This window comes from Phocoena sinus, chromosome 2, assembly GCF_008692025.1.
Source record: "Phocoena sinus isolate mPhoSin1 chromosome 2, mPhoSin1.pri, whole genome shotgun sequence".
NCBI classification, from domain to species: domain Eukaryota; kingdom Metazoa; phylum Chordata; class Mammalia; order Artiodactyla; family Phocoenidae; genus Phocoena; species Phocoena sinus.
This window is the reverse complement of record NC_045764.1, coordinates 58,271,523-58,282,944: the sequence shown is the minus strand read 5'-3', so window position 1 is coordinate 58,282,944 and position 11,422 is coordinate 58,271,523.

The following is an 11,422-nucleotide window of genomic DNA, read 5'->3' as shown; positions in this document are numbered from 1 at the left end:
GGCCTCTCCCTGGGGGTGTGGCCGCCCTCTGTTTGGTTATGTCCCGGATGCGCCCTGAGGCATGCCTCGGATTGTTGCGTTTTTGAGGGGTTTGGAGTGGGTAGGGGCCCTCTACCGTGCTGGAGTCGCATTTCCTGAGGCCATTTCCTGAAGCTGCTGGCGCCCCCCAGGGCATCTTCAAGGCTGAGGTGAGCCTCAGCCCTTCCAGATACGTACAGTGGTGCTTTGCTGGCCCCAGCTGTGGACGGTGCTCTCTCAACTGCCCACAACTGGGAACACTTGACGTCCCCCAGTTGTGGGGAGTGACGCCCGTTAGATGTGAGCAGCGACGTCCCCCAGGTCTCCCAAAGGTGGACAGTGCCCCCTCCCCTCCAGACCAGGCTCGTGGGCGCAGTGGGCGTGGGGGTGGGGTGGGAGAGCGGTTCTGGAGACTGCAGCAGGACCTTCACTGCCTGGTACAGTAACGGGTCCCTGACTTCCTTCAGCTGTGCCCAGTTCCCAGCAGGTGCCTGGTAGCAAGGATCACCACCCACTGCAGGAACGTGGGCGTGGGAAGCAGCAGTATCAGAGAACTGCAGGCCTTCTTGCTCCGGCCCAGCCTTGACTTCTGCCGATGGTACACTGCCAGGGAGGGTTGGCCACTGCTCACCTATCTGGGATCCCTTGGCCTCGTTTTGGGTCCTGTGGCTGAGGCAAGTACTGTCCCCTCCTCCACATGTACAGTGGGGGTGAGAAATGACTTTTAACTTGCAAGAGAAAGTAAGCTGCTCATTTCTGTTCTTGGAGACATTGCTTTTTCCCTCTCAATTAGACCTCTGAAGAGCAGTAACCTTTGGCAGAGAACTCAGAGCTGGAGGTCAACAAACTTGATTCCATCCCCAGATGTTATTAACTATATGAGCCTTAGCCTCTCTGAGCTTGTTTCCTCATCAGCAGGACACGGTCATTGCCGCCTGCCTGCCTGCCTGCCTTCCTCACAGGGCTCTTGCAAGGATCACATGGGATGATCACTGTGAAGGCTTCTAGCACACAGTGATTATCCAAATCTCAAACCTGGCTGTTCATAGGGATCACCAGGGAGCTTCTAAAAATCCCAGTGTCCAGGCTGCACCCCAGACCAATTGCACCAGCACTTCTGGGGGTGGAACCCAAGCGTCAGTACTTTTAAAGGTCCCCAGGTGATTCCACTGAGCAGCCAGAGCTGAGAACCACTGCCCTGCACCACGCATTTATCCAGACTCAATAGTCTGGACCAGTGACACTGGCAGGAAGGGCATTTGTGGGTGGTCAGAGCCTATAGGCATAGAATGGGCCTATGAACTCTGGAACCAGTGAGACCTAGGTTCCAGTTGCTACCTCTGGCTGCCTGACCTTGGGCAGGTGATTTAACCTTTCTGAGCCTTAGATTCCTCAACCTTTTTATGGGGATAATATTAAGAGTATCTACCTCATAAACTCCTGAAGCACCTGGCTCATAGTCGCATCACACGACGATACATTACATTCTTTTCACTTTTATCTAAGCTGAAGAAGCTGACAGAGATTCTCTCCTTTATGAAATTCAAGCCAGGCTCCTCTGAGCCCTCTTCTCAACTAGACCTCAGCCTTGGCCTGTAAAGACTTGAACAACCACTAGCATAGTTTCTAATAGCTCAAGGCTGCCTCCCTAAGATGACTGTAACACCGCCCCCCCTTAAAGTGCCTGCCTGAGAGAAGGCTGCCAAAAATTTTTACTGTTTGTTCCAGCCAACACCTGAGGACAGAGCCTCTGTCTCCCAGTCTCTGTGAGAAAGTAGAATTCTAACTTCAATAATACCAGCTAGCAGACACCCCTGGCCTAGTTGCATTTACACTTGACCTTTGGTAAGTTTTCATTTCTCTGACGCTACTGAGCCCCCAGGTGCCTCCCTCCCTTCTTCATTTTCACTTTAAAATACGCAGCTATTTCTGTCCAAATTAAAGTTGAGTTCAGTTCATGCTGGTCTCTTTTCCCTATTGCAATAGTTACTACTGATTAAAATCTCTCTTTACCACTTCAGCCAGCATCCAGATTTGTTTACGTTTGACAAAGCCTCTGATGTTCTAGGACATTGTTTCCTCGAATTATGCATGGGAAGATTCGAGGCTGTGCACAGACGTTTCTTACTTTATCAGTTATGTGTTTGTTTTCATGGTTCACTTTTTCTGTATTGCAACCTTTATTGCAAGTGACATTGGTTTTCGAGTCACAGAAGGCAAGGTAAAGTTTCATTTTTATTTAGGTTAAAAAAAGTAGATGGGGACTTCCCTGGATCCAGTGGTTAAGACTTCACCTTCATTGGAAGGCAGGGGGTGCGGGTTCGATCCCTGGTCGGGGAGCTGAGATCCACATGCCTCACAGCCAAAAAACCAAAACTAAAAAAGAAGCAAAAAACTAAAAATAGAATTACCATATGACCCAGCAATCCTACTACTGGGCACATACCCAGAGAAAACCATAATTCAAAAAGACACATGCGGGGCTTCCCTGGTTGTGCAGTGGTTAAGAATCTGCCTGCGAATGCAGGGGGACACGGGTTCGAGCCCTGGTCTGGGAAGATCCCACATGCCGCGGAGCAACTAAGCCTGTGCACCGCAACTACCGAGCCTGCGCTCTAGAGCCCGTGAGCCACAACTACTGAAGCCTGTGCGCCTAGAGCCCGTGCTCTGCAACAAGACAAGCCACAGCAATGAGAAGCCTGCGCACCGCAATAAAGAGTAGCCCCCACTCGCCACAACTAGAGAAAGCCCATGTGCAGCAACGAAGACCCAACGCAGCCAAAAAAAAAAAAAAAAAAGACACATGCATCCCAGTGTTCATTGCAGCACTATTTACAATAGCCAGGTCATGGAAGCAACCTAAATGCCCATCGACAGACGAATAGATAAAGAAGATGTGATACATATATACAATGGAATATTACTCAGCCATAAAAAGGAACGAAGTTGGGTCATTTGTAGAGACATGGATGGACCTAGAGACTGTCATACAGAGTGAAGTAAGTCAGAGAAAAACAAATACCGTTTATTAATGTATATGTGTGGAATCTAGAAAAATGGTACAGATGAACCGGTTTGCAAGGCAGAAATAGCGACACAGATGTAGAGAACAAACATATGACACCAAGGGGGGAAAGTTGGGGGGTTGGGGTGGGATGAACTGGGAGATTGGGGTTGACATATATACACTAATATGTTTAAAATAGATAACTAATAAGAACCTGCTGTATAAAAAGTAAAAGCAAACGAACAAAAGGTATGTGTATAGGCACTTCCCTGGTGGCGCAGTGCTTAAGAATCCTCCTGCCAACCAGGCCGCAGCACAGCCGGGGCTGCCGCTCGCAGTAATCACTATTTTTTTTTTTTTTAATAATCACTATTGATTGAAAGCTTTATTTAGCCTTCATCTGCACCCTCCTAGTGGATAAGGTTTTGCCACATTTTACTAGTGAGGTTGAGAGATGTATCATTTGTTTGTTGTTCTGTCCCCTCCCCCAGTAGTAAACTGAAATTTGTGATTTGTTTAAACTCTGGGTGAATCATAGCTTAGTTTGTATGTCCAGCTAATTTGTTTCTATACATTTGTTTGATTCTTTTTCTCCTCTCAGGGCTTTTACAAATATATATATATATATATATATATATATATATATATATATATGGATCTTCTGAGAAGTTTTTTGAGGTGCACATTTCTCTCTTTTGTTTTTCTCTTGATTTCTGGACACGATGCTGAGATTCAATCACTACATGAAACTCCCAGCTGTGAAAACAAAACAAAGAACCCAAAGGGCTATTTTTTCCACCAGCCCTGGGGAAGCTATGTGACGGTCGGATGCCAGTTTCGGAAAGTTTCACCATTCTTTCCACCCTCTGTTCCTCTCTTTCCTCCAGAAGGAAGTTGATCCTAGTGATTTCAGCCCATGCGTTAAGCAGGAAACAATAATAAACGTGCAGAATTCATATTTTTCTAAAGGGAACTTAAAAACTTCTGCTACGTTATGTACAAAACTGGTTTATGCCACATGAACACAGAATCACAAGTTCGGTTTGGGTACTTTTCGTTCCTCTTTGCGTTCAGTTGTATAGTACCTCCAAGTTCAAAATGAGGAAAAAAAGCTGTTCTGTATCAGATCGTCTAAGCAATAAATGTTATATTTTAAAGATGGAAAAAAAAAATCTGCCTGCCAATGCAGGGGACGCAGGTTCAAGCCCTGGTCTGGGAAGACTCCACATGCCGTGGAGCAGCTAAGCCCGTGTGCCGCAACTACTGAGCCTGAGCTGTAGAGCCCACGAACCACCACAACTGAGCCCACGTGCGCCTGGAGCCCGTGCTCCGGAACAAGAGAAGCCACCGCAATGAGAAGCCCGCGCACCACAAGGAAGAGTAGCCCCTGCTCGCCGCAACTAGGGAAAGCCTGTGCGCAGCAACGAAGACCCAGTGCAGCCAAAAATAAAATAAAATAAATTTTAAAAAATAAGTACATAAATATGTAAGGTAAGCAATATAAGTATATGATAGTACAGGTGACACAAGGATAAAGCAAAAATGACGGTACTTGGGAATTAGGGAAATGCTGATCCAATTCCACACCCCTCACTTTACAGCTGAGGAGACTTCTACACAAAGAGGCAAAACTAATAGTCATAGATTGGGCATTTTCCCTGACTCCCAGTACCAAACTCCCCGTGTGACCCTGGGTGGAAGGAGAGTCAAAGCAAGCACAGAAATAGCTCTTGCAAAGGCAGCCTGGGACAGGTTCTCCATGGAATCTACTGAAGAGGGAGAGCCGCCTGTGATTGGGGAAGGGGTCTGGAAGGACTTCCAGGGGGAGGCTATGTGCCATAAACCAGGCAGTGAGAGCTACCTGGGGCAGAGGTGGGAGGGAGAGGGGTCCTGCTTGAAGGGACAGAGGAATAAAGGCAGAGAGCACAGTGCTGGCATGGGTGAAGGCTCTGAATTGGGAGAGAAGTGGAGATAGGTACAACAGAGCCCGAATGCCTCAGGGAGGAGTTTGTTCCTCCTCTGATGGCCCGTGGGAGCCACTGAAGGTCTCAGAGCTGGAGCAGCCTTCTGGGAGGAATAACCAGGGGCTGGGAGAGGTCTGAGCTGGGCGTGCAGATGTGAGAGCCCCCTCCAAAGAGGGGCCAAGGGGTCGACAGGCTGGCCTAGAGGGAGAGTGTAGAGAGAGGAAGAAGGTAGCCAGGAGAAGCTACGGGGAACACCTGCCTTTAGGAAGTGGGAGGAGGAAGAACAGCCATCAGAGAGGCAAGAGAAGCAGGAATGTGGAGAGGAGCCCAAACCATGAGAGGCTAGGGTGGTGAAAGGAGCTGAGGGCCAGTGCCCAGGCAGCACCCAGGCCGGGAACGGTGGAGCTGGTGCTTGCGGGGTGCAGGGGGTGTCACAGGGTTTCTCCAATGGGAGGATGTTAATTTGTTGGCCCTTAAAATAGCAGTTGTCACTCCAGGCCACTGTTTGACTATCCCTAAGGACTTCTGCTTGGAGAGGCCCTGCCTCTCACTGGCTGTGCAACTTTGGGCAAATTACCTCTCCCTGAACCTCAATTCCCACATCTGTAAAATGGGGATAAGAACACCGACTTCGTGGGCTTATCGTACAGATTAATGGGGACAGTACTAACCTGTGCCTGGCAGAGAGCCAGTGCTCTCAGATGGAATTTCTTGGTTGCACCAGCGCAGAGGGTCGGTGTGCACGTGCTGAGTGCTGGCTCTGTGCTGGGCACTGGCAGTGCAGTGCTGCGTGCAGGCCGAGTCTGCCCTGGAGGAGCTCACAGTCCGGCCAGGCTTGAGCACCTGAATCTCGGCACTCTGGGGAACCCCCAGCATGGGCCCATTTTGCCAGCACTCCAGCCCCTGGAGTTTTTCCAAGAACTTGTACTGAAATAGTTATCCACAGCCACATTGCTTTGACAAAACCCAAGGTTCTGTGATGTTTCTGTGGGTGAGGGCATGGTCTCTGAGAGCCCGCTTCCCCCGCTGGAGCTCAGCCTTCATCCAGAGCGGCTGCCCCCAGAGGTCGGAGGTGCCTCTCATTGGGGGAGAAAGAACTAAGAAAGTGAGGGAGTGGTCATCCCGCTGCATATCTGTACTTTACAGACAACGTCCCCATCAGGGCACCCCTCTCATGAGGTCACAGAGTCCAGAGATAGGACATGGATCCGTCCTTTCAGCATGTCAGGAAAGCACCTTCTGCATCCCAGCACTGTGGGAGGCTTGGGAGCACATCTAGGAACCGACAGAGCCTACACGGGCCAGTGGGGAAATAAACCTCTAACTCCGCATTTTGATGAGAGCCACGAAGGAAGAGTATTCATTCTCTTGAGTTCTGGGTGGTCAGGGAGGTCGTGTGTGTGTGTGTGTGTGTGTGTGTGTGTTGTGATGTTCACGTTGAGACCTACAGGTTGAGAAGGAGGCTTCTCTGCAGGGCCTGCAGTAGAGTTCCAGGCCCAGGCAGCAGCACAGGTGAAGGCCCTGATACGTGTAAGACCTTGACCTCTTCAAAGAACCAGTGTTTCTGGAACAGAGATGGAGTGGGGTGTGGACCACTGGGCAGAGTTGGATTCAAGAGTTGAAGCCCCCAAAGGGCTTGAAGTGGTGCACTTTAAGAAATTGTTGTATATTTATTCAATGATATTTATTGTTTTCCTTTATTTCAGCAAAATCGCTATATTATTATAAACAGCCTCATTGCATATTTTGTGTTCTGTTTTCAGTAATGCCAGATGACAAAACATTTCTTGAGTCATCGTGGCTCTTAGTTTTAATCTGGAGACACTTTGCTCTTCTGAGGCAGAGCAAAATTCTCAAGGCAACACTTAGATTCAGAAGTGAATCATGAATTTTACGCATCATGCTCGAATATTGCAATGGGGTCACAGAAGATAAGAGTTCCTGTAGAAATATTACAGATATTTTAATTTCATCATACAATTGTTATCAGTTCTTTAAAACAGCTTTCTTGCGGTATAATTGACGTACAGTGACTTGCACATAATGAAAGGTACCATTTGATACAGTTTGATATATGTATATACCCATGAAACTATCACCTCAAGGTCACAAACATCCATCACTCCTCACCCTCATGAGAGAGTGTGCATTTAAAAGATGACCTGCCCCACCTTGCCCTGGTCAGCTGCTGAGCTGGGCCCAGAAGCCTATTCTGCTGTCTCCTAATTTGGTTCTTTCCGGGAAATAAACCCATCAGCACCCTTGGGTGTGATGCTGGCTCTCCCACTCCCTAGCTGTGTGACCTTGGCCAAGGGTTACTTAACTTGGCTGCCTCAGTTTGTCATCTGTGAAAGAGTACCTACCTCATAGGGCTGTGGGGCATATATAAGATTATATATATGATTATACACACACACGTATATATGAATTACCCAGTAAAGAGGTCTTAGGACAGTGCTCGGCACAGCATGCAGTAAACGTTGGCTGCTGTTATTTGATGCAAAGAGCTCTGTAAATGCATTTGCCTAGAAGTATCACATTGGGAAATACAAAAAGCCCAGTGGGATGGAAGGCTGAAATCTCTTTCCCTTCTCCAGGAGAACTGAGCTGAGACACTCACCTTAATGACGCCACTGTTACAGGATGCCCTGTGTGTCTAATTAATGCCATACTTATTTAATAGTTTCTTCAGATCTGTCCATGTCCTTGACCGGTCCTGTCTCATATTAAGTATGGTTCTTAGCAAATTACAGACTATCCCAGCCCAGGAGGGAGGAGTTGGTGTCCCCCTTAGACACTCAGGCTGTCATCAATTCCTCTCTCTCTCCTTCCTCGTCACCGGAGGCTCTGGCTACTCCTCAGAAAAGCCTCCCAGATCTGCCCTCTGCCTTAAGACGAGCCCTCATCCTCCTTGTCTAGCCCCCTCTAATCACTCTCCTTCAATGCCAGCTACTTGTGCAGCAGCCAGATGGTGAAATTTCCAGAAGCCCAGCTCTGTTCCAGTCACAGTCCAGCTCTAAAGCCTTTGATGGATCCCTGAACGGAATAATCAAATCCAAATTCTTTCCCTTGGCATTGAAGTTTCTCCATGGTCTGAACCCGGCTCACCCTTCTTGGCTCCAAGTCCCACTCAGAACCCTTATTTGCACTGTCAGAATAGCACAGTGCTGTTCACTAGCTCAGGACTTAGGAGAACAAGCCTGGAATCTGTTCAGAAGCAGAGACACCGCAATTCTATTGTGATGACAGGAAGTAACATTTAAAGAAACATGGACATCTAAGTAGATGACTTTGAGTTCTCAGAATAGAAACCATCTTTGGAAAAAATGTTAGTAAACACATTAGAGAGGAGTTTGAGATTCTCTGGGCAGGGCCTTAAAAGATGATGGCAAATTTCCTGGCATGACACAGAGGAGGAATTTATGTCCTGGGGAAGGAAGGTGGAGGCAAATGAGAAGAGAGGAGGGAGGAGAGCTGGCAAGATGAAGAGCATCTTGGATGAAGGGGGCTGTCAGCTCCTCCTCTGTCTCCTCACCTCCATCCCAGCCCATCTTTAGTCTGCTAAACTCACATTTGGTGGGGGTGGGTGTGAGTGAGTGTACATGCACACGTGCATGTGTGTGACGGGGTGTGTGCGTGTGTGTTTGTAGGGTAGAGTAGATCTAGAAGGAGGGGTTGAGCATATTATACAGAGAAGGCCGCAATTACCTTCAGACTCTGGGAAGGCATCGAAGTTGTGGGGAGAGTTCTGGAATGCTACCGGCTGTCGAGTTTGGGGGATTTGAGCCGATTTTACCTACTTTAATGATCATCTGGTTCCATTTATAATTATTACTATTGTCATTACCAAAAAAACCCCTCTAAAAAGATACTCCCTCCTGGGAGAAACAGAAGAAAGAACAGAATTTTGCTGCAAAACAGAGATCCTTTAGAAATGCTTGCTAGGGCTTCCCTGGTGGCGCAGTGGTTGAGAGTCCGCCTGCCGATGCAGGGGACACGGGTTCGTGCCCCGGTCCGGGAAGATCCCACATGCCGCGGAGCGGCTGGGCCCGTGAGCCATGACCGCTGAGCCTGCGCGTCCGGAGCCTGTGCTCCGCAACGGGAGAGGCCACAGCAGTGAGAGGCCCAGGTATCGCAAAAAAAAAAAAAAAAGAACTGGAACTAGAAATGCTTGCTTGTCAGAAATATATCTTTCCTTTCTGGTTAGTGGATGAGTGGTTTGCAGAAGAGGGCCCTGGAAAACATCAGGCTCTGAACAAAAAAACTGAAAATTGCCAGTAACCATATTGTAAAAGTTCAACCTCACTGCTCATCAAAGGACTGCAAATTAAAACAGCAGCGAGGTATATATACTGTTTGCCAGTGAGGACCAAGAGAGCCTAGGTCTTTACAGAAACCTCTGGTCGCTGTATAGTGGGGAGAGAGAGCACCATGTCCCCCTGCTTCAGGCCTCCCAGAGACCAGACGACAAGTGTCCCAAACTTGGGTCCAAGTCCCACTCCCAGCAGCCACAGAGAGCACGTCCCTCTATACACCCAGAGGCGGGGGGCAGAATTCAGAAAATCCCAGCGTGAACCTGGGAGGGACCATTGTAACCCCCAAAGAGGCCAACCTTGATCATGTTTAGGTTTTCATAGTACTTTATTAAAGTATAAATTACACATAGTAAAATACACAGAACTCCAGTGGACCGATCAGTGACTTTACACGTGTGTATACCCATGTGACCACCACCCGGATCAAGAGATGGAGAGTATTTCCATCACCCCAGAAAGTTTCCTCATTACAGTAGTCCCCCTTATCCATGGTTTCGATTTCCATGGTTTCAGTTACCTGTGATCAACCAAAGTCCAAGAATATTAAACAGAAAATTCCCGAAATAACTCATAAATTTTAAATTGCGTGCCATTCTGAGTAGCATGATGAAATCTCGCGCCATCCTGCGTATCCCACCTGCTAGTCACTTAGTGGCCGTCTCCATAATCAGACCGACTGTCACATTATCTCAGTGCTTGTGTTCAGGTAACCCTTATTTTATTCAATAATTGCCCCAAAGTGCAAGAGTAGTGATGCTGAGAATTCATATATGCCAAAAAGAAGCCGTAAAGTGCCTCCTTTAAGTGAAAAGGTGGAAGTTTTTGACTTAATAAGGAAAGAAAAATTGTATGCTGAGGTTGCTAAGATCTTTGGTAAGAACGAATCTTCTATCTGTGAAATGGTGAAGAAGGAAAAAGAAATTCGAGCAAGTTTTGCTGTCACACCTCAAACTAAAAGAGTTATGGCCACAGTGCCTGGTAAGTGCTTAGTGAAGGTGGAAAAGGCATGGCGTTTGTACAATAAGAAAATTTGAGAGACAGAGGCCACACGCACATAACTTTTATTACAGTATATTGGTATAATTGTTCTATTTTATTATTAGTTATTGTTATTAATCTCTTACTGTGCCTAGTTTATTAATTAAACATTATCATAGGTATGTATGCATAAGAAAAAACATAGTCTATATAGGGCTCAGTACTATCTGTGGTTTCAAACATTCACTGGGGGTCTTGGAACGTATCCCCTGTGGATAAGAGGTGACCACGGGATCCTGAGCTGTCACCACAGGTTGAGTCTGCCTGCTGTTGAACTCCACATCCATGGGACCATATGGTATGTATATTTTTTGGTCTGCCTGTTTTTGCTCATTATATATTTTTTTGAGATTTATCCATGGCTGTATGTGTATCAGTAGTTCATTTGCACTGATGAGAAGAATTCTGTTGTATGGATAGACCACAATTTGTTTATCCATTATCCTGATGATGGACTTCTTTTCTTTATTTTTTTTATTTTATTGGAGTATAATTGCTTTACAATGTTCTGTTAGTTTCTGCTGTACAACGAAGTGAATCAGCTATATATATACATATATCCCCTTCCAAGCTGAACTCCCTGTGCTATACAGCATGTTCCCTCTAGCTATCTATTTTACACATGGCAGTGTATATATGTCAGTCCTAATCTCTCAATCCATCCCACCCTCTCCTTCCCCCACCCCAGTATCCATCCTTCCATTCTCTACGTCTGTGTCTGTATTCCTGCCCTGCAAATAGGTTCATGTGTACCATTTTTATAGATTCCAGATGTATGCGTTAATATACAATATTTGTTTTTCTCTTTCTGACTGACTTCACTCTGTATGACAGACTCTAGGTCCATCCACAACTCTACAAATGACCCAGTTTTGTTCCTTTTTATGGCTGAGTAATATTCCAGTGTATATATGTACCACATCTTCTTTATCCATTTATCTGTCGATGGACATTTAGGTTGTTTCCATGTCCTGGCTGTTGTAAATAGTGCTTCAATGGATATTGAGGTACATGTGTCTTTTTGAATTATGGTTTTCTCAGAGTATATGCCCAGCAGTGGGATTGCTGGGTCATATGGT